This window comes from Coregonus clupeaformis, chromosome 8 (genome assembly GCF_020615455.1).
Source record: "Coregonus clupeaformis isolate EN_2021a chromosome 8, ASM2061545v1, whole genome shotgun sequence".
NCBI classification, from domain to species: Eukaryota; Metazoa; Chordata; class Actinopteri; order Salmoniformes; family Salmonidae; genus Coregonus; species Coregonus clupeaformis.
The window spans coordinates 43,144,203-43,167,640 of NC_059199.1; the positions used below are offsets into that span (position 1 = coordinate 43,144,203).

At 42.3% G+C, this 23,438-nt stretch overlaps 1 pseudogene; it reads right to left on the bottom strand.

Moving 5' to 3' along the window:
- LOC121572089 overlaps positions 1–23,438 on the bottom strand; it is a 134,658-nt pseudogene that overhangs the window by 69,029 nt on the left and 42,191 nt on the right.

Here is a 23,438-nt window from a genome sequence, read left to right on the forward strand (position 1 = left end):
TCTGATTAATGCCCTCCTTGCCTGGTCCTTGAGTTTTGGTGGGCAGCCCTCTCTTGGCAGGTTTGTTGTGGTGCCATATTCTTTCCATTTTTTTATAATGGATTTAATGGTGCTCCGTGGGATGTTCAAAGTTTCTGATATTTTTTTATAACCCAACCCTGATCTGTACTTCTCCACAACTTTTTGTCTTATTTCTTGTTTGTTTCACGATAAAAAATATTTTGCATCTTCAAAGTGGTAGGCATGTTGTGTAAATCAAATGATACAAACCCCCCAAAAATCCCTTTTAATTCCAGGTTGTAAGGCAACAAAATAGGAAAAATGACAAGGGGGGTGAATACTTTCAAAATCCACTGGGTTTTTCTTTATTTTGACAATGTTCTACATTGTAGAATAATTGTGAAGACATCAAAACTATGAAATAACACTTATGGAATCATGTACAGTGAGGGAAAAAAGTATTTGATCCCCTGCTGATTTTGAATGTTTGCCCACTGACAAAGACATGATCAGTCTATAATTTTAATGGTAGGTTTATTTGAACAGTGAGAGACAGAATAACGCATGTCAAAAATGTTATGAATTGATTTGCATTTTAATGAGGGAAAGAAGTGTTTGACCCCTCTGCAAAACATGACTTAGTACTTGGTGGCAAAACCCTTGTTGGCAATCACAGAGGTCAGACGTTTCTTGTAGTTGGCCACCAGGTTTGCACACATCTTAGGAGGGATTTTGTTCCACTCCTCTTTGCAGATCTTCTCCAAGTCATTAAGGTTTTGAGGCTGACGTTTGGCAACTCGAACCTTCAGCTCCCTCCACAGATTTTCTATGGGATTAAGGTCTGGAGACTGGCTAGGCCACTCCAGGACCTTAATGTGCCTCTTCTTGAGCCACTTCTTTGTTGCCTTGGCCGTGTATTTTGGGTCATTGTCATGCTGGAATACCCATCCACGACCCATTTTCAATGCCCTGGCTGAGGGAAGGAGGTTCTCACCCAAGATTTGACGGTACATGGCCCCGTCCATCGTCCCTTTGATGCGGTGAAGTTGTCCTGTCCCCTTAGCAGAAAAACACCCCCAAAGCATAAAGTTTCCACCTCCATGTTTGACGGTGGGGATGGTGTTCTTGGGGTCATAGGCAGCATTCCTCCTCCTCCAAACACGGCGAGTTGAGTTGATGCCAAAGAGCTCGATTTTGGTCTCATCTGACAACAACACTTTCACCCAGTTCTCCTCTGAATCATTCAGATGTTCATTGGCAAACTTCAGACGGCCCTGTATATGTGCTTTCTTGAGCAGGGGGAACTTGCGGGCGCTGCAGGATTTCAGTCCTTCACGGCGTAGTGTATTACCAATTGTTTTCTTGGTGACTATGGTCCCAGCGCCTTTATATCATTGACAAGATCCTCCTGTGTAGTTCTGGGCTGATTCCTCACCATTCTCATGATCATTGCAACTCCACGCGGTGAGATCTTGTATGGAGCCCCAGGCCGAGGGAGATTGACAGTTCTTTTGTGTTTCTTCCATTTGTGAATAATCGCACCAACTGTTGTCACCTTCTCACCAAGCTGCTTGGCGATGGTCTTGTAGCCCATTCCAGCCTTGTGAAGGTGTACAATCTTGTCCCTGACATCCTTGGAGAGCTCTTTGGTCTTGGCCATGGTGGAGAGTTTGGAATCTGATTGATTGATTGCTTCTGTGGACAGGTGTCTTTTATACAGGTACAAGCTCCCTTTAAGAGTGTGCTCCTAATCACAGCTCGTTACCTGTATAAAAGACACCTGGGAGCCAGAAATCTTTCTGATTGAGAGGGGGTCAAATACTTATTTCCCTCATTAAAATGCAAATCAATTTATAACATTTTTAACATGCGTTGTTGTTATTCTGTCTCTCACTGTTCAAATAAACCTACCATTAAAATTATAGACTGATCATTTCTTTGTCAGTGGGCAAACATACAAAATCAGCAGGGGATCAAATACTTTTTCCCTCACTGTAGTTACCAAAAAAGTGTTAAACAAATCTAAATATATGTTTTATTTTAGAATCTTCAAAGTAGCCACACTTTGTCTTGATGACAGCTTATTACACTCTTGGCATTCTCTCAACCAGCTTCATGAGGAATGCTTTTCCAACAGTCTTGAAGGAGTTCCCACATACGCTGAGCACTTGTTGGCTGCTTTTCCTTCACTTTGCAGTCCAATTCATCCCAACCCATCTCAATTGGGTTGAGGTCAGGTAATTGTGGAGGCCAGGTCATCTGATGCAGCACTCCATCACTCTCCTTCTTGGTCAAATAGCCCTTACACAGCCTGGAGGTGTGTTTTGGGTCATTGTTTTGGGTCATTGAAAAACAAATGATAGTCCCACTAAGCACAAACCAGATGGGATGGCGTGTCGCTGCAGAATGCTGTGGTAGCCATACTTGTTAAGTGTACGTTGAATTCTAAATAAATCACAGACAGTGTCACCAGCAAAGCACCCCCACACCATCAAACCTCCTCCTCCATGCTTCACGGTGGGAACCACATATGTGGAGATCATCCATTCACCTACTCTGCATCTTACAAAGACACTGCGGTTGGAACCAAAAATCTCACATTTGGACTCATCAGACCAAATAACAGATTTCCACCGGTCTAATGTCCATTGCTCGTGTTTCTTGACCCAAGCAAGTCTTGTCCTATTATTGGCGTCCTTTAGTAGTGGTTTCTTTGCAGCAATTCGAGCATGAAGGCCGGATTCACGCAGTCTCCTCTGAACAGTTGATGTTGAGATGAGTCTGTTACTTGAACTCTGTTAAGCATTTATTTGGGCTGCAATTTCTGAGGCAGGTGACTCTAATGAACTTATCCTCTGCAGCAGAGGTAACTCTGGGTCTTCCTTTCCAGTGGCGGTCCTCATGAGAGCCAGTTTCATCATAGCGCTTGATGGTTTTGCGACTGCGCTTGAAGAAATGTTCAAAGTTCTTGAAATGTTCCGGATTGACTGACCTTCATGTCTTAAAGTAATGATGGACTTCGTTTCTCTTTGCTTATTTGAGCTGTTCTTGCCATAATATGGACTTGGTATTTTACCAAATAGGGCTTCCTTCTGTATACCACCCTTACCTTGTCACAACACAACTGATTGGCTCAAACGCATTAACAAGGAAAGAAATTCCACAAATGAAGTTTAACAAGGCACAACTGTTAATTGAAATGCATTCCAGGTGACTACCTCATGAAGCTGGTTGAGATAATGCCAAGAGTGTGCAAAGCTGTCATCAATGCAAAGGGTGGCTACTTTGAAGAATCTAAAATCTAAAATATATTTTGATTTGTTTAACACTTTTTTGGTTACTACATGATTCCATATTAGTTATTTCATAGTTTTGATGTCTTCACCATTATCCTAAAATGTAGAAAATAGTAAAAATTAAGAAAAACCCTGGAATGAGTAGGTGTGTCCAAAAACAGTTTTGTTTTTCCTTCTTTACACTAAATACCTTATTTATAATATAATAATAATAATAATATGCCATTTAGCAGACACTTTTATCCAAAGCGACTTACAGTCATGCATGCATACATATTATTATTTTTTGTGTATGGGTGGTCCCGGGGATCGAACCCACTACCTTTGGCGTTACAAGCGCCGTGCTCTACCAGCTGAGCTACAGAGGACCACTTACACTTTTTTACATACAGTACCTGTCAAAAGCTTGGACACCCCTACTCATTCCAGGGTTTTTCTTTATTTTTTACTATTTTTTACAATGTCGAATAATAGTGAAGACATCAACACTATGAAATAACACATATGGAATCATGTAGTAACCATAAAAGTGTTAAACAAATCAAAATATATTTTATATTTGAGATTGTTCAAGGTAGCACCATTTGCCTTGATGACAGCTTTTCACACTATTGGCATTCTCTCAACCAGCTTCATGAGGTAGTCACCTGGAATGCATTTCAATTAACAGGTGTGCCTTCTTAAAAGTTAATTTGTGGAATTTCTTTCCTTCTTAATGCGTTTGAGCCAATCAGTTGTGTTGTGACAAGGTAGGGGGGTGGTATACAGAAGATAGCCCTATTTGGCAAGAACAGCTCAAATAAGCAAAGAGAAACGACAGTCCATCATTACCTTAAGACATGAAGGTCAGTCAATACGGAAAATGTGAAGAACTTTGAAAGTTTCTTTAAGCGCAGTCGCAAAACCCATCAAGCGCTATTATGAAACTGGCTCTCATGAGGACCGCCACAGGAAAGGAAGACCCAGAGTTACCTCTGCTGCAGCGGATAAGTTAATTAGAGTTACCAGCCTCAGAAATTGCAGCCCAAATAAGTGCTTCACCGAGTTCAAGTAACAGACACATATCAACATCAACTGTTCAGATGAGACTGCGTGAATCAGGCCTTCATGGTCGAATTGCTGAAAATAAACCACTACTAAAGGACACCAATAAGAAGAAGAGACTGGCTTGGGCCAAGAAACACGAGCAATGGACATTAGACCGGTGGAAATCTGTCCTTTGGTCTGGAGTCCAAATTTGAGATTTTTGGTTCCAACCGCCGTGTCTTTGTCAGATGCGGTGTAGGTGAATGGATGATCTCCGCACGTGTAGTTCCCACTGTGAAGCATGGAGGAGGAGGTTTGATGGTGTGGGGGTGCTTTGCTGGTGACACTGTCTGTGATTTATTTAGAGTTCAAGGCACACTTAACCAGCATGGCTACCACAGCATTCTGCAGCAATACACCATCCAATCTGGTTTGGGCTTAGTGGGACAATAATTTGTTTTTCAACAGGACATTGACCCTAAACACCTCCAGGCTGTGTAAGGGCTATTTGACCAAGAAGGAGAGGGATGGAGTGCTGCATCAGATGACCTGGCCTCCACAATCCCCCAACCTCAATCCAACTGAGTTGGACTGCAGAGTGAAGGAAAAGCAGCCAACAAGTGCTAAGCATATGTGGGAACTCCTTCAAGACTGTTGGAAAAGCATTCCAGGTTTAGCTGGTTGAGAGAATGCCAAGAGTGTGCAAAGCTGTCATCAAGGCAAAGTGTGGCTACTTTGAAGAATCTCAAATATAAAATATATTTTGATTTGGTTAACTACATTATTCTATATGTGTTATTTCATCATTTTGATGTCTTCACTATTATTCTACAATGTAGAAAATAGTAAAAAATTTAAGAAAAATTCTGGAATGAGTACGTGTGTCCAAACTTTTGACTGGTACTGTATTATATATATATATATATATATATATATATATATATATATATATATATATACAGTGGGGGGAAAAAGTATTTAGTCAGCCACCAATTGTGCAAGTTCTCCCACTTAAAAAGATGAGAGAGGCCTGTAATTTTCATCATAGCTACACGTCAACTATGACAGACAAAATGAGAAAAAAATCCAGAAAATCACATTGTAGGATTTTTAATGAATTTATTTGCAAATTATGGTGGAAAATAAGTATTTGGTCAATAACAAACGTTTCTCAATACTTTGTTATATACCCTTTGTTGGCAATGACACAGGTCAAACGTTTTCTGTAAGTCTTCACAAGGTTTTCACACACTGTTGCTGGTATTTTGGCCCATTCCTCCATGCAGATCTCCTCTAGAGCAGTGATGTTTTGGGGCTGTCGCTGGGCAACACGGATTTCAACTCCCTCCAAAGATTTTCTATGGGGTTGAGATCAGGAGACTGGCTAGGCCACTCCAGGACCTTGAAATGCTTCTTACGAAGCCACTCCTTCGTTGCCCGGGCGGTGTGTTTGGGATCATTGTCATGCTGAAAGACCCAGCCACGTTTCATCTTCAATGCCCTTGCTGATGGAAGGAGGTTTTCACTCAAAATCTCACGATACATGGCCCCATTCATTCTTTCCTTTACACGGATCAGTCGTCCTGGTCCCTTTGCAGAAAAACAGCCCCAAAGCATGATGTTTCCACCCCCATGCTTCACAGTAGGTATGGTGTTCTTTGGATGCAACTCAGCATTCTTTGTCCTCCAAACACGACGAGTTGAGTTTTTACCAAAAAGTTATATTTTGGTTTCATCTGCCCATATGACATTCTCCCAATCCTCTTCTGGATCATCCAAATGCACTCTAGCAAACTTCAGACGGGCCTGGACATGTACTGGCTTAAGCAGGGGGACACGTCTCGCACTGCAGGATTTGAGTCCCCTGGCGGCGTAGTGTGTTACTGATGGTAGGCTTTGTTACTTTGGTCCCAGCTCTCTGCAGGTCATTCACTAGGTCCCCCCGTGTGGTTCTGGGATTTTTGCTCACCGTTCTTGTGATCATTTTGACCCCACGGGGTGAGATCTTGCGTGGAGCCCCCAGATCGAGGGAGATTATCAGTGGTCTTGTATGTCTTCCATTTCCTAATAATTGCTCCCACAGTTGATTTCTTCAAACCAAGCTGCTTACCTATTGCAGATTCAGTCTTCCCAGCCTGGTGCAGGTCTACAATTTTGTTTCTGGTGTCCTCTGACAGCTCTTTGGTCTTGGCCATAGTGGAGTTTGGAGTGTGACTGTTTGAGGTTGTGGACAGGTGTCTTTTATACTGATAACAAGTTCAAACAGGTGCCATTAATACAGGTAACGAGTGGAGGACAGAGGAGCCTCTTAAAGAAGAAGTTACAGGTCTGTGAGAGCCAGAAATCTTGCTTGTCTGTAGGTGACCAAATACTTATTTTCCACCATAATTTGCAAATAAATTCATTAAAAATCCTACAATGTGATTTTCTGGAGAAAAAAAATTCTCAATTTGTCTGTCATAGTTGACGTGTACCTATGATGAAAATTACAGGCCTCTCTCATCTTTTTAAGTGGGAGAACTTGCACAATTGGTGGCTGACTAAATACTTTTTCCCCCACTGTAATAGTGAAACAGTTTTCACACTACATTGCCTCACCTCCTTTGGCCGCAATTCCTTCCAGTTCTCTGCTGCCAATGACTGGAACGAATTGCAAAAATCTCTGAAGCTGGAGACTCTTATCTCCCTCACTAACTTTAAGCATCAGTTGTCAGAGCACCTTACCGATCACTGCACCTGTACACAGCCCATCTGAAATTAGCCCACCCAACTACCTCATCCCTATATTGTTATTTATTTTGCTCTTTTGCACCCCAGTATCTCTATTTGCACATAATCTCTTGCACATCTAGCATTCCAGTGTTAATACTAATTGTAATTATTTTGCACTATAGCCTATTTATTGCCTTACCTCCATAACTTGCTACATTTGCACACACTGTATATACAGTGGGGAGAACAAGTATTTGATACACTGACGATTTTGCAGGTTTTCCTACTTACAAAGCATGTAGAGGTCTGTAATTTTTATCATTGGTACACTTCAACTGTGAGAGACAGAATCTAAAACAAAAATTCAGAAAATCTATGATTTTTAAGTAATTAATTTGCATTTTATTGCATGACATAAGTATTTGATACATCAGAAAAGCAGAACTTAATATTTGGTACAGAAACCTTTGTTTGCAATTACAGAGATCATACGTTTCCTGTAGGTCTTGACCAGGTTTGCACACACTGCAGCAGGGATTTTGGCCCACTCCTCCATACAGACCTTCTCCAGATCCTTCAGGTTTTGGGGCTGTTGCTGGGCAATACGGACTTTCAGCTCCCTCCAAAGATGTTCTATTGGGTTCAGGTCTGGAGACTGGCTAGGCCACTCCAGGACCTTGAGATGCTTCTTACGGAGCCACTCCTTAGTTGCCCTGGCTGTGTGTTTCGGGTCGTTGTCATGCTGGAAAACCCAGCCACGACCCATCTTCAATGCTCTTACTGAGGGAAGGAGGTTGTTGGCCAAAATCTCGCAATACATGGCCCCATCCATCCTCCCCTCAATACGGTGCAGTCGTCCTGTCCCCTTTGCAGAAAAGCATCCCCAAAGAATGATGTTTCCACATCCATGCTTCACGGTTGGGATGGTGTTCTTGGGGTTGTACTCATCCTTCTTCTTCCTCCAAACAAGGGCGAGTGGAGTTTAGACCAAAAAGCTCTATTTTTGTCTCATCAGACCACATGACCTTCTCCCATTCCTCCTCTGGATCATCCAGATGGTCATTGGCAAACTTCAGACGGGCCTGGACATGCGCTGGCTTGAGCAGGGGGACCTTGCGTGCGCTGAAGGATTTTAATCCATGACGGTGTAGTGTGTTACTAATGGTTTTCTTTGAGACTGTGGTCCCAGCTCTCTTCAGGTCATTGACCAGGTCCTGCCGTGTAGTTCTGGGCTGATCCCTCACCTTCCTCATGATCATTGATGCCCCACGAGGTGAGATCTTGCATGGAGCCCCAGACCGAAGGTGATTGACCGACATCTTGAACTTCTTCCATTTTCTAATAATTGCGCCAACAGTTGTTGCCTTGTCACCAAGCTGCTTCCCTATTGTCCTGTAGCCCATCCCAGCCTTGTGCAGGTCTACAATGTTATCCCTGATGTCCTTACACAGCTCTCTGGTCTTGGCCATTGTGGAGAGGTTGGAGTCTGTTTGATTGAGTGTGTGGACAGGTGTCTTTTATACAGGTAACGAGTTCAAACAGGTGCAGTTAATACAGGTAATGAGTGGAGAACAGGAGGGCTTCTTAAAGAAAAACTAACAGGTCTGTGAGAGACGGAATTCTTACTGGTTGGTAGGTGATCAAATACTTATGTCATGCAATAAAATGCAAATTAATTACTTAAAAATCATACAATGTGATTTTCTGGATTTTTGTTTTAGATTCCGTCTCTCACAGTTGAAGTGTACCTATGGACCTCTACATGCTTTGTAAGTAGGAAAACCTGCAAAATTGGCAGTGTATCAAATACTTGTTCTCCCCACTGTATATATATATATATATAAAAGGATCCACTGTGCAGTAGTCGACTATGCACTGATATGGTGCTTTGCAGAGTGATGAGAAAAGTCGATGTTGAGTAAGGGATGCTTAGAAAATATCTAATTGAAGTCAAGGGATTTCATAATCTGGTTTTGAAAATGTATTATTGTGAAAGGGCCACATGATGTGAGCTGAGTGTTTAGAAATGGTCCAATAGCCAATTAGCAAACTACTGAATACAGTACAGCTAGACTGTCTTGAGGCAACCATTCTCCATTGCAATAGTGGAGCAGCATTATCGCCTAATAGACAGAAAGCATTACATTCAAACTGTGGGGTTAGCTAGGACATGACAGGATGTATAGCTATCGCTGCCTGCTAGCGCCCAGGGCTTGTGATCCAACAGCACTTTGGTCAACAGAGGAAACAAGGTTATCTGAGTGTTTGTTCCCCAAATGGCACCCTATTCTCTATATAGTGAACTACTTTTGACCAGGGCCCATAGTGAATACGGTGCCATTTGGGACGCAGTCACAGCCTGTGACATGGCTGTTGCGGTGACAGTTCAATATCTATAACAAAACAATGATGAATAGGCTGCCTTTTTGAAATTCCATTTTGATATAACAAATCGAACATAATAATTCATTTAGATAACATTAGTGTGAAAGTCCTGGGCATGTTTTAAAAATATTTCCTATACATAGATCTTCTATGGTCGCAATAACCTTATAATACCCATGTAACAAAGCATCAATACGGTGGATGTCCAAGTTATTCTGAGAATTTAAACTTTGACACTTAAAATGTGTCAAAACTAACACTGTCTGACCTAACAGCGGTTTACAGTCTGAATCAATGTGGCGTCACATCCAGCTAACTCAGCCAGTCATGATGGTGGACAAACACAGATATGATTACTGACATACTGTATGGTGTCAGGCCACCAGACTGAATACAAACCACCTCAGACAGACAGACAGACAGACAGAATACAAACCACCTCACACAGACAGACAGACTTACACAAATTACTGATGATTGGCTGAGAGAAATTGAGATAAAAAGATTCTGGGGGCTGTTTTGTTAGACTTCAGTGCAGCTTTTGACATTATCGATCATAGTCTGCTGCTGGAAAAATGTGTTTTGGCTTTACACCCCCTGCTATATTGTGGATAAATAGTTACTTGTCTAACAGAACACAGAGGGTGTTCTTTAATGGAAGCCTCTCCAACATAATCCAGGTAGAATCAGGAATTCCCCAGGGTAGCTCTATAGGCCCCTTACTTCTTTCAATCTTTACTAACGACATGCCACTGACTTTGAGTAAAGCCAGTGTGTCTATGTATGCGGGTGACTCAACACTAAAGTCAGCTGCTACAGCAACTGAAATGACTGCAACACTTAACAAAGAGCTGCAGTTAGTTTCAGAATGGGTGGCAAGGACTAAGTTAGTCCTAAATATTTCCAAAACTAAAAGCATTTTATTTGGGACAAATCATTCATTAAACCCTAAACCTCAACTATATCTCGTAATGAATAATGTGGAAATTGAGTGCTGCTTGCTTGGTGGTGCCCCTTGCTTAGTGGTGTTGCAGACTCTGGGGCCTTTCACAACAGGTGTATATATACTGAGATCATGTGACAGATCATGTGACACTTAGATTGCACACAGGTGGACTTTATTTAACTAATTATGTGACTTCTGAAGGTAATTGGTTGCACCAGATCTTATTTAGGGGCTTCATAGCAAAGGGGGTGAATACATATGCACGCACTACTTTTCCGTTATTTATTTTTTAGCATTTTTTAAAACAAGTTATTTTTTTTATTTCACTTCACCAATTTTGACTATTTTGTGTATGTCCATTACATGAAATCCAAATAAAAATCAATTTAAATTACAGGTTGTAATGCAACAAAATAGGAAAACCGCCAAGGGGGATGAATACTTTTGCAAGGCACTATACTCACACGTACACATGGATTTTGTGTTGTAGATATGTGGTTGTAGAGTAAGGGCCTGAGGGCACACACCTCATGTGTTGTGAAATCTGTTGTGCATGTATTGTAATGTTTTTTGTATAACTGCCTTAATTTAGCACAAAGGTACAGACATACGCATACATTGTAATATTGTTGTATGGTGGTATTATACATTTTGTATCATACATGTTGTATTGTAGATATGTAGTGGTGTAATAATGTTATATGATGTACTGTTTTATTTTTTGTTTTATATGTAATGTAAGTGCTTTAATGTGTTTGGACCCCAGGACCCCAGGACCCCAGGAAGAGTTGCTGCTGCCTTAGCGAGACTAGACTGTTAAGCAATGTGCACACACGCACACATGCACGCACACATGCACGCACACACGCACACACACACACACAGTCTTGCGCAGCTAACCTTGTGGGGACATACAATTCAGTCCCATTCAAAATCCTATTTTCCCTAACCCCTAACCCTAAACCTAACCCTAACTCGTAGCCTTACCCTTAACCCAAAAACCTAACCTTAACCCTAACCCTAAAACGAACCCGATCTCCTAACCCTAAACCTAATTCTAACCCTAACACTAATTCTAACCTTAACCCTAAACCCCCTAGAAATAGCATTTGACCTTGTGGGGACCAACAAAATGTCCCCAGTTGGTCAAATTTTTATTGGTTTACTATTCTTGTGGGGACTTCTGGTCCCTAAGACCCTCACAAACTTTTACAGATGCACAATTGAGAGCACCTGTCGGGCTGTATCACCGCCTGGTACGGCAACTGCACCGCCCGCAACCTCAGGGCTCTCCAGAGGGTGGTGCGGTCTGCCCAATGCCTTACCGGGGGCACACTGCCTGCCCTCCAGGACACCTACAGCACCCGATGTTACAGGAAGGCCAAAAAGATCAAGGACATCAACCATCCGAGCCACGGCCTGTTCACCCCGCTACCATCCAGAAGGCGAGGTCAGTACAGGTGCGTCAAAGCTGGGACAGACACTGAAAAACAGCTTCTATCTCAAGGCCATCAGACTGTTAAATAGCCATCACTAGCCGGCTACCACCCGTTTACTCAATCCTGCACCTTAGAGGCTGCTGCCCTATATACATCACTGGTCACTTTAATAATGTTTACATACTGCTTTACTCATTTCATATGTATATACTGTATTCTATTCTACTGTATTTTAGTCAATGCCACTCCGACATTGCTCATCCTAATATTTATATATTTCTTAATTCCATTATTTTACTTTTAGATTTGTGTGTATTGTTGTGAATTGTTAGATACTACTGCACTGTTGGCGCTAGGAACACAAGCATTTCGCTACACCTGCAATAACATCTGCTAAATATGTGTATGTGACCATTCAAATTTGATTTGATTTAATTTGAAGTGTCGTCACTGACATTTTGAACCTCTCCCTGACCCAGTCTGTAATACCTACATGTTTTAAGCAGACCACCATAGTCCCTGTGCCCAAGAAAGCCCAGGTAACCTGTCTAAATGACTATCGCCCCATAGCACTCAAATCTGTAGCCATGAAATGCTTTAAAAGGCTGGTCATGGCTCACATCAACACCATAATCCCAGACACCCTGGACCCACTCCAATTCGCATACCGCCCCAGCAGATCCACAGGTGACGCAATCTCTAATGCACTCCACACTGCCCTCTCCAACCTGGACAAGGGAATACCAATGTGAGAATGCTGTTCATTGACTACAGCTCAGCATTCAACACCATAGTGCCCTCCAAGCGCATCACTGAGCTAAGGACCCTGGGACTGAACACCTCCCTCTGCAACTGGATCCTGGATTTCCTGACGGGCCGTCCCCAGGTGGTGAGGGTAGGCAACAACACATCCGCCACACTGACCCTCAAGGGGGCTCCTCAGGGGTGCGTGCTTAGTCCCCTCCTGTACTTCCTGTTCACCCATGACTGCGTGGCCATGCTCGACTCCAACACCATCATTAAGTTTGCTGACGACACGACTGTGGTAGGCCTGATCACCTACGACGATGAGAAAGCTTATAGAGAGGAGGTCAGAGACCTGGTAGTGTGGTGCCAGGACAACAACAACATCTCCCTCAACGTCACATCGATAGGACTGTAGTGGAGCAGGTCGAGAGCTTCAAGTTCCTCGGTGTCAACATCACTAAGGATCTATCATGGTCCACACGCAACGTCTCTTCCCCCTCAGGAGGCTGAAAAGATTTGGCATGGGCCCTCAGATCCTCAAAAGGTTATACAGCTGCACCATTGAGAGCATCTTGACTTGCTGTATCACCACTATGACAACTGCTTGGCATCCGACTACAAGGCACTACAGAGGGTAGTGCGCACGGCCAGTACATCACTGGGGCCGAGCTCCCTGCCATCCATGACCTCTATACCCAGCGATGTCCAGCCACCCAAGTCATAGACTGTTCACTCTGCTACCGCATGGCAAGTGGTACCGATGCACCAAGTCTGGAACCAACAGGACACTGAACAGTTAGTTAAATAGTTAACTAAATTGCTACCCGGACTATTTGCATTGACCCTTTTTGCACAAACTTTTTTGACTCATCACATACGCTGCTGCTACTGTTTATTATCTATCCTGTTGCCTAGTCACTTTATTCCTAGTTTTATGTACATATCTACCTCAATTACCTCGTACCCCTGCACATCGACTCGGTACCGGTAACTCGTGTATATAGCCAAGTTATCGTTACTCATTGTGTATTTATTATGACTTGTATTATTATGTGTTTTACTTTTCTATGATTTCTCTATTTTCTTTCTCTCTGCATTGTTGGGAAGGGCCCCGTAAATAGACATTTCACTGTTAGTCTACACCTGTTGTTTACAAATCACGTGACAAATAAAATGTGATTTATTGATTTAATTTGACAAACACACTAACACACACACACACACACACACACACACACACACACACACAGGCCTCTCTGTCTCACATAAAATCTCTCACCAAGACCACGTTCCGATCAACCCTCAGATTTAAGCGAGGTGTGGGGTGGGACAGGGAGGCTCAGTGGAAGATGATGCAGAGTGGTTTTCTCTCTCTTCCTGTGTGTGTGTGTACATGCGTCCATGCATGTGTGCATGTGTGACTATGAAATCTGAGCTCTGTGTTGAGTGATTCCTCACAAAACCCAGATAAAAAAAGTTTTTCACGAAATGTAATCCATAGAATAGTCCGTTGGAAGAAGGTTTGTTGACATATATTTGCCATGTGTATCTAAAAGCATAATTGAGAAATAATTGATCAAAGTTGGCATATTTATGACATTTTGGCATTACCCACACCTCCTTTAAGACTCCATATTGTTTCATCTATAGGTGTTAAAAAGCAAACATTGGTGTCATATGAAGCTCTACCTCTTGCTCAGCAATACGAGTAGTATTTTGATAAAAATAATAATAATATGTTGATATTAGTTTATGAATATTGAAAAATATAAACATGAATATTGAAAATATAAAAACATTTATTTGGCAATTTTTTTTGTATATTGTTGACCATAATAGACTCTACGGGCATATGAAGTTCCAGATTGGGATCTCTGCTACTTTTAAAGTTATTATCCAATTTTACTTAACCCTAATTGCTCCTGTAAGTCGCTCTGTATAAGAGCGTCTGCTAAATGACGTAAATGTAAATGTAAATGTGTAAGCATTACCAACAGAGTGAATGTGAAAATTGATTCAAAATGGTCGCCCTCTGCTGGTGACTTGCAGGATGTGCAATGATACAAGTAAGAGGAGGGCTGTGATTGGTTACATTGCCTACTATGCCAATGTATCTGTATAAATTGGGCCATAACTTTAACACTAGCACTTTGATATGCCCGTAGTGTATATTATGTTATATTATATTATGCATGCACACGCAAGCACCCACGCACCACACACACACACACACACACACACACACACACTGTTTCCTGCAGCTGCAGAGTGTGATAACATCCCAGAGCCGTTCCTTCAATTTCAGGCCGTGCCTCCCGCCTGACTGTAATCCCAGACCCCTGCTGCTAAATCTCTCTGGGCAATGAGGACTGGTGTGTGTGTGTGTGTGTGTGTGTGTGTGTGTGTGTGTGTACAGGGATTGAGTTGGCACCTTCTCAGGAAGCAGAAAGCTCTTACCTGTCATCTCTTTCAGCTGCCCCGCCCTCGATGACAGTCTTGACGAAGATGCCAAGTTTCTCCAGACCGGCGTCAGCACCCACTCCCATCCCTATGATACTGATACCAAGGCCATCGTCATCTGGGCAGAGAGGAGACAGTAGTTATACAATGGCAAGTGTGTATGTCTGTGTGTCTGAGAGAGAGAAGGGGGGGGTGTGTGTGTGCCCTGTGTGTGTGTGTGTGTTTCAGTCAATACCATCCCCAATGTCAGCCCCCTGACTGTGGGTAGGAGGGAGGGAGGGATAGATAGATAGATACAGCAAATGGTCCCACTGAAATGGAAAACATGGACGGGAAATTCCTTTCCATTATGAAACAATTACACTCCAATTAAATAATTAATGGTCCTCTCAAGGATTGCATAACAGGAGAGGAGAGAATCGTACAATGTAAAGAATTCTATTCTAGGTTTGTGTCACAAATGGTACCCTAATGCACTTCATTTGCTGGCACCCGCACACCCGACTAGAATCACTACTCTCGACGGGTCTGACCTAGAGTATGTGGACAACTACAAATACAGTGGGGGAAAAAAGTATTTAGTCAGCCACCAATTGTGCAAGTTCTCCCACTTAAAAAGATGAGAGAGGCCTGTAATTTTCATCATAGGTACACGTCAACTATGACAGACAAAATGAGAAAAAAAAATCCTGAAAAAAACATAAAATTTTTAATGAATTTATTTGCATATTATGGTGGAAAATAAGTATTTGGTCAATAACAAAAGTGTCTCAATACTTTGTTATATACCCTTTGTTGGCAATGACACAGGTCAAACGTTTTCTGTAAGTCTTCACAAGGTTTTCACACACTGTTGCTGGTATTTTGGCCCATTCCTCCATGCAGATCTCCTCTAGAGCAGTGATGTTTTGGGGCTGTCGCTGGGCAACACGGACTTTCAACTCCCTCCAAAGATTTTCTATGGGGTTGAGATCTGGAGACTGGCTAGGCCACTCCAGGACCTTGAATTGCTTCTTACGAAGCCACTCCTTCAGTTGCCCGGGCGGTGTGTTTGGGATCATTGTCATGCTGAAAGACCCAGCCACGTTTCATCTTCAATGCCCTTGCTGATGGAAGGAGGTTTTCACTCAAAATCTCACGATACATGGCCCCATTCATTCTTTCCTTTACACGGATCAGTCGTCCTGGTCCCTTTGCAGAAAAACAGCCCCAAAGCATAATGTTTCCACCCCCATGCTTCACAGTAGGTATGGTGTTCTTTGGATGCAACTCAGCATTCTTTGTCCTCCAAACACGACGAGTTGAGTTTTTACCAAAAAGTTATATTTTGGTTTCATCTGACCATATGACATTCTCCCAATCCTCTTCTGGATCATCCAAATGCACTCTAGCAAACTTCAAACGGGCCTGGACATGTACTGGCTTAAGCAGGGGACACGTCTGGCACTGCAGGATTTGAGTCCCTGGCGGCGTAGTGTGTTACTGATGGTAGGCTTTGTTACTTTGGTCCCAGCTCTCTGCAGGTCATTCACTAGGTCCCCGTGTGGTTCTGGGATTTTTTGCTCACCGTTCTTGTGATCATTTTGACCCCACAGGGTGAGATCTTGCGTGGAGCCCCAGATCGAGGGAGATTATCAGTGGTCTTGTATGTCTTCCATTTCCTAATAATTGCTCCCACAGTTGATTTCTTCAAACCAAGCTGCTTACCTATTGCAGATTCAGTCTTCCCAGCCTGGTGCAGGTCTACAATTTTATTTCTGGTGTCCTTTGACAGCTCTTTGGTCTTGGCCATAGTGGAGTTTGGAGTGTGACTGTTTGAGGTTGTGGACAGGTGTCTTTTATACTGATAACAAGTTCAAACAGGTGCCATTAATACAGGTAACGAGTGGAGGACAGAGGAGCCTCTTAAAGAAGAAGTTACAGGTCTGTGAGAGCCAGAAATCTTGCTTGTTTGTAGGTGACCAAATACTTATTTTCCACCATAAAATTTTCTGGAGAAAAAAAATCTCAATTTGTCTGTCATAGTTGACGTGTACCTATGATGAAAATTACAGGCCTCTCTCATCTTTTTAAGTGGGAGAACTTGCACAATTGGTGGCTGACTAAATACTTTTTTCCCCCACTGTACCTAGGTGTCTGGTTAGACTGTAAACTCTCCTTCCAGACTCACATTAAGCATCTCCAATCCAAAGTTAAATCCAGAATTGGCTTCCTGTTTCGCAACAAAGCCTCCTTCACTCATGCTGCCAAACATGCCCTCGTAAAACTGACTATCCTACCGATCCTTGACTTCGGCAATGTCATTTACAAAATAGCCTCCAACACTCTACTCAGCAAATTGGATGTAGTCTATCACAGTGCCATCCGTTTTGTCACCAAAGCCCCATATACTACACACCACTGTGACCTGTACGCTCTTGTTGGCTGGTCCTCACTACATATTCGTCGCCAAACCCACTGGCTCCAGGCCATCTATAAATCACTGCTAGGCAAATCCCCGCCTTATCTTAGCTCATTGGTCACCATAGCAACACCCACCCGTAGTATGCGCTCCAGCAGGTATATCTCACTGGTCATCCCCAAAGCCAACACCTCCTTCGGCCGCCATTCCTTCCAGTTCTCTGCTGCCAATGACTGGAACGAACTGCAAAGTTCTCTGAAGCTGGAGACTCTTATCTCCCTCACTAACTTTAAGCATCAGTTGTCAGAGCACCTTACCGATCACTGCACCTGTACACAGCCCATCTGTAATTAGCCCACCCAACTACCTCATCCCCATATTGTTATTTATTTTGCTCATTTGCACCCCAATATCTCTATTTGCACATCATCTCTTGCACATCTATCATTCCAGTGTTAATACTAATTGTAATTATTTTGCACTATGGCCTATTTATTGCCTTACCTCCATAACTTGCTACATTTGCACACACTGTATATAGATTTTCTATTTTCTGTTGTATTTTTTACTTTATGTTTTTTTTTTCTTTTTATGTAACTCTGTGTTGTTGTTTTTATTGCACTGCTTTGCTTTATCTTGGCCAGGTCGCAGTTGTAAATGAGAACTTGTTCTCAACTGGCTTACCTGGTTAAATAAAGGTGAAATAAATAAAAGATTTGACCAGAGCCCTATGGACCCTGATTAACAGTAGTGCACTATATAGGGTATAGGGTGCCATTCGTCCTCCCGGGTGGCTCAGTTGGTAGTGCATGGCACTTGCAATGCCAGGGTTGTGGGTTCAATTCCAACAGGGGATAAGTATGAAAAAGTACCAAAATGTATGAAGTCGCTCTGGATAAGAGTGTCTGCTAAATTACTAAAATGTAAATTTGGTTGATTGAAATTGTACTAATGCTGCAGAATCCCCTTCATCAAAGGATGAGGTAAAGATGGAAACTGAAGAGAGGACCCTGCAGACACTATCTAACCCTGCAGACACTATCTAACCCTGCAGACACTATCTAACCCTGCAGACACTATCTAACCCTAACCCTGCGGACACTAGCTAACCCTGCAGAAACTATCTAACCCTAACCCGTCAGACACTATCTAACCCTAACCCGTCAGACACTAGCTAACCCTAACACTGCGGACACTAGCTAACCCTGCAGACACTATCTAACCCTAACACTGCAGACACTATCTAACCCTGCAGACACTATCTAACCCTGCAGACACGATCTAACCCTAACCCTGCAGACACTATCTAACCCTGCAGACACAATCTAATCCTGCAGACACTATCTAATCCTGCAGACACTATCTAACCCTGCATACACTATCTAACCCTGCAGACACTATCTAACCCTGCAGACACTATCTAACCCTGCAGACACGATCTAACCCTGCAGACACGATCTAACCCTGCAGACACTATCTAACCCTGCAGACACTATCTAACCCTGCAGACACTATCTAACCCTGCAGACACGATCTAACCCTGCAGACACTAGATAACCCTGCAGACACTAGCTAACCCTGCAGACACTAGCTAACCCTGCAGACACTATCTAACCCTGCAGACACTATCTAACCCTGCAGACACTATCTAACCCTGCAGACACTATCCAACCCTGCAGAAACTATCTAACCCTAACCCTGCAGACACTATCTAACCCAAACCCTGCAGATCCGAGCTTGCAAAATATTGCTTTGTATTTCCTCTTCTGTTTTATCAGGGCAACGTTTTATGGCTAACCCCAAATCGACCCCAATCACTACTCACTACGCATTTGTGTAAACCAGAAAGGATTGGACAGGTATAAGCAATGTGGTTTATGAATGTTCAGAAAGTAAGGGACGATGAAGCTATCTACAGTGCCTTCAGAAAGTGTTCACACCCCTTGACACATTTTGTTGTCTTACAAAGTGGGATTAAAATTGATTTAATTGTCATTTTTTGTCAACTATCTACACAAAATGCTCTGTAAATTCAAAGCGGAAGAAAGATTCTAACATTTGTAAAAAATTTATGAAAAATAAAATATATCTTTATTAGATACGTTTTCAATACGTTAGAATCACCTTTGGAAGTGATTACAGCTGTGAGTCTATGTGGGTAAGTCGCTAAGCGCTTTACACACCTGGATTGTACAATATTTGCACATTATTGTTTTAAAAATTATTCAAATTGGTTCTTGATCATTGCTAGACTGATATTTTCAAGCCTTGACATAGATTTTCAAGCCTTGACATAGATTTTCAAGCCTTGACATAGATTTTCAAGCCGGTGCTTAACTCTAACCCTGTGCTTAGCACTATTCCATTTATTTTTGTCCTAAAAAACTCCTTAGTCCTTGCTGATGACAAGCATACCCATAAGATGATGCAGCCACCACCATGCTTGAAAATATGAAGAGCGGTAATTAGTGATGTGTTGGCTTTGCCCCAAACATAACGCTTTGTATTCAGGACATAAAGTTAATTTCTTTGCCACATTTTTGCAGTTTTACTTCAGTGCCTTATTGCAAACAGGATGGATGCTTTGGAATATTTATTATTCTGTACAGGCTTCCTTCTTTTCACTCTGTCATTTAGGTTAGTATTGTGGAGTAACTACAATGTTGTTGATCCATCCTCAGTTTTCTCCTATCACAGCCACTGTAAATGTTTTAAAGTCACCATTGGCCTTATGGTGAAATCCCTGAGCGGTTTCCTTCCTCTCCGGCAACTGAGTTAGGAAGGACGCCTGAATCTTTGTAGTTACTGTGTTTATCGATACACCATCTAAAGTGTAATTAATAACTTCACCATGCTCAAAGAGGTATTCAATGTCTACTTTTTTTTATTTTTACCCATCTACCAATAGGTGCCCTTTGTTGCTAGGCATTGGAAAACCTCCGTGGTCTTTGTAGTTGAATCAGTGCTTGAAATTCACTGCTCGATTGAGGGACCTTACACATAATTGTATGTGTGGGGTACAGAGATGAGGTAGCCATTCAAAAATCATATTAAACACTAGTATTGCACACAGAGTGAGTCCATGCAACTTATTATGTGACTTGTCAAGCACATCTTTACTCCTGAACTTATTTAGGCTTGCCATAACAAAGGGGTTGAATACTTATTGACTCAAGACATTTGAGCTTTTCATTTTGTATTCATTTGTAAAACATAATTCCACTTTGACATTAAGGGGTATTGTGTGTAGGCCAGTGACAAAAAATCTCAATTTAATAAATTTTAAGTTCAGGCTGTAACACAACAAAATGTGAATAAAGTTAAGGGGTGTGAATACTTTCTGAAGGCACTGTACATGAAGTGCATAGGGGGTAGGGAGTGAAGGGATAGTGCATTGAGGTTATGATTATATGGGTCTATTTGAGATCGGCCCCAGGTCTATGTACCTTTCTCCAGCTCTACAGGGAACAGCTCCAGTTTCTCCACCCTCTTCTCCAGCTCGTACTCTGCTGATGAGGCCACTGGGTCCACCTCCTCATTCCTCCTGTCATAGTCCTCGTTACAGTAGGTGTTGAACACCTGGAGACATGTAGAAACACACACTTGTCAGCTATCACTTTTTACACAAGCTACGTTGGGGGAATCACGTTTTGTTATTGAGTAGTTGGTAACAATACATTTACATTGGTAGAAGTATATTATGCAAGACCACATGTCTTTAGATGAGTGGTACTACAAGTGTTTGAAATATGTTCTTCAAATAATAAAGATGATATTCTCATCCAGTCCAGTGAATAGCTTTGGTGGATATGTGCAGTACAGTGAACCAGTGAGATTAAGAGTAGACAACAAGTATAGGCTACATAACTACTGGTGTCTCTACTTTAAATGTCATATGTGACTCGTTTCAGGTAACTAGGCATATGTCGCGCGTCACTACTTCACAGGAGAGCCATTTGAACGTCAACTAAAAAAAATTATCCAAATGCATTTTCTGGCAGAAATGCCATCTGGAACATGTGAACTTTCATTGGCCTTAATAACAAACTTGTATGCCATCTGTAAATACGAATACAATTGTTAAATTATGAGCCTAGTTGGTTTAGCCACAGAAAAAGAAAGCAACCTTCCCACTAGCCATGATTGGCTGAGATAATGAGTGGGCTGGACATGCCGAGAGATGAGTTCGGATTGGTCAGCCATGTAGCACGCTTCTGTCTATTTGAGCTGGTCAGTATGTGTAGGTAATCCTGTCTAACACTGCTTTAAAAAATATATATTGCGTAGTAGAACTGCATAAGTGTTGCTCTCCACTTTCTAGAGGACAGAGTTTTGAAATCAGTGGAATTAGAGTATGATAGCTAAGGAGAAAACACCTGTCTCCGTATTACATCTTCAAACTAAGGGCAACTATGGCATCCGTGACAGAGAGGGAGAAGCGTCCATCCATGTATACGGGTAAAATAGTTTAGCTAGCTACATTTTCCGATATTGCAAATTTCTATGTTTGTTAGAAAGTCGTTTTCATTTCAAGTTAAAGTGTACTGTTAGCTAGTTAGCTAACGTTAGCTGGCTGGCTCGCTAGCTAACGTTACATGTATGATCTGTGTAGTAATATTATTCGTATCTCAGAGCCATTTGCTTTGCTAGTTATAGCCTAATGTTAGCTAGCTAACACAACCCTGGCGTTGCAAGCGCCATGCTCTACCAACTGAGCTACAGGAGGCATGCAGGGTAGTAATGTCATGAGTTGGGATTATGGTTCAATGTTTAGCTAGCTAGTTACATGTCTTAACAAAAGACTCCACTATGCAAGTATTCATTTTAATAGAATGTTTATGACGTCACTGCGACAGCTGTTGATAGACGGAGCTGGTAAATTCGCTCTGGCTATCTACTCCGATTTCAGAGCACTCTTGACTGAGTGTGCCAAAACATTCATAGGCCATTTTCTCAAAAGTGAGGTTACAAGTTTATCAACTTTCAAAGCAGATTTACTTTCCCATTGTTCCTCAACTGTAGTGTAGTCTCTACTTTTATCCAATGTAAAAAACACAATTTCAAATTTTGCTACATAAGACCAAATCGAGCCGGTCGGTCACATACCGTGAGGGAAAGAAGTATTTGATCCCCTGCTGATTTTGTACGTTTGCCCACTGACAAAGACATGATCAGTCTATAATTTTAATGGTAGGTTTATTTGAACAGTGAGAGACAGAATAACAACAAAAAAATCCAGAAAAACGCATGCAAAAAAATTTATAAATTGATTTGCATTGTAATGAGGGAAATAAGTATTTGACCCCTCTGCAAAACATGACTTAGTACTTGGTGGCAAAACCCTTGTTGGCAATCACAGAGGTCAGACGTTTCTTGTAGTTGGCCACCAGGTTTGCACATATCTCAGGAGGGATTTTGTCCCACTCCTCTTTGCAGATCTTCTCCAAGTCATTAAGGTTTCGAGGCTGACGTTTGGCAACTTTAACCTTCAGCTCCCTCCACAGATTTTCTATGGGATTAAGGTATGGAGACTGGCTAGGCCACTCCAGGACCTTAATGTGCTTCTTCTTGAGCCACTCCTTTGTTGCCTTGGCCGTGTGTTTTGGGTCATTGTCATGCTGGAATACCCATCCACGACCCATTTTCAATGCCCTGGCTGAGGGAAGGAGGTTCTCACCCAAGATTTGACGGTACATGGCCCCGTCCATCGTCCCTTTGATGCGGTGAAGTTGTCCTGTCCCCTTAGCAGAAAAAACACCCCCCAAAGCATAATGTTTCCACCTCCATGTTTGACGGTGGGGATGGTGTTCTTGGGGTCATAGGCAGCATTCCTCCTCCTCCAAACACGGCGAGTTGAGTTGATGCCAAAGAGCTCCATTTTGGTCTCATCTGACCACAACACTTTCACCCAGTTCTCCTCTGAATCATTCAGATGTTCATTGACAAACTTCAGACGGCCCTGTATATGTGCTTTCTTGAGCAGGGGGACCTTGCGGGCGCTGCAGGATTTCAATCCTTCACGGCGT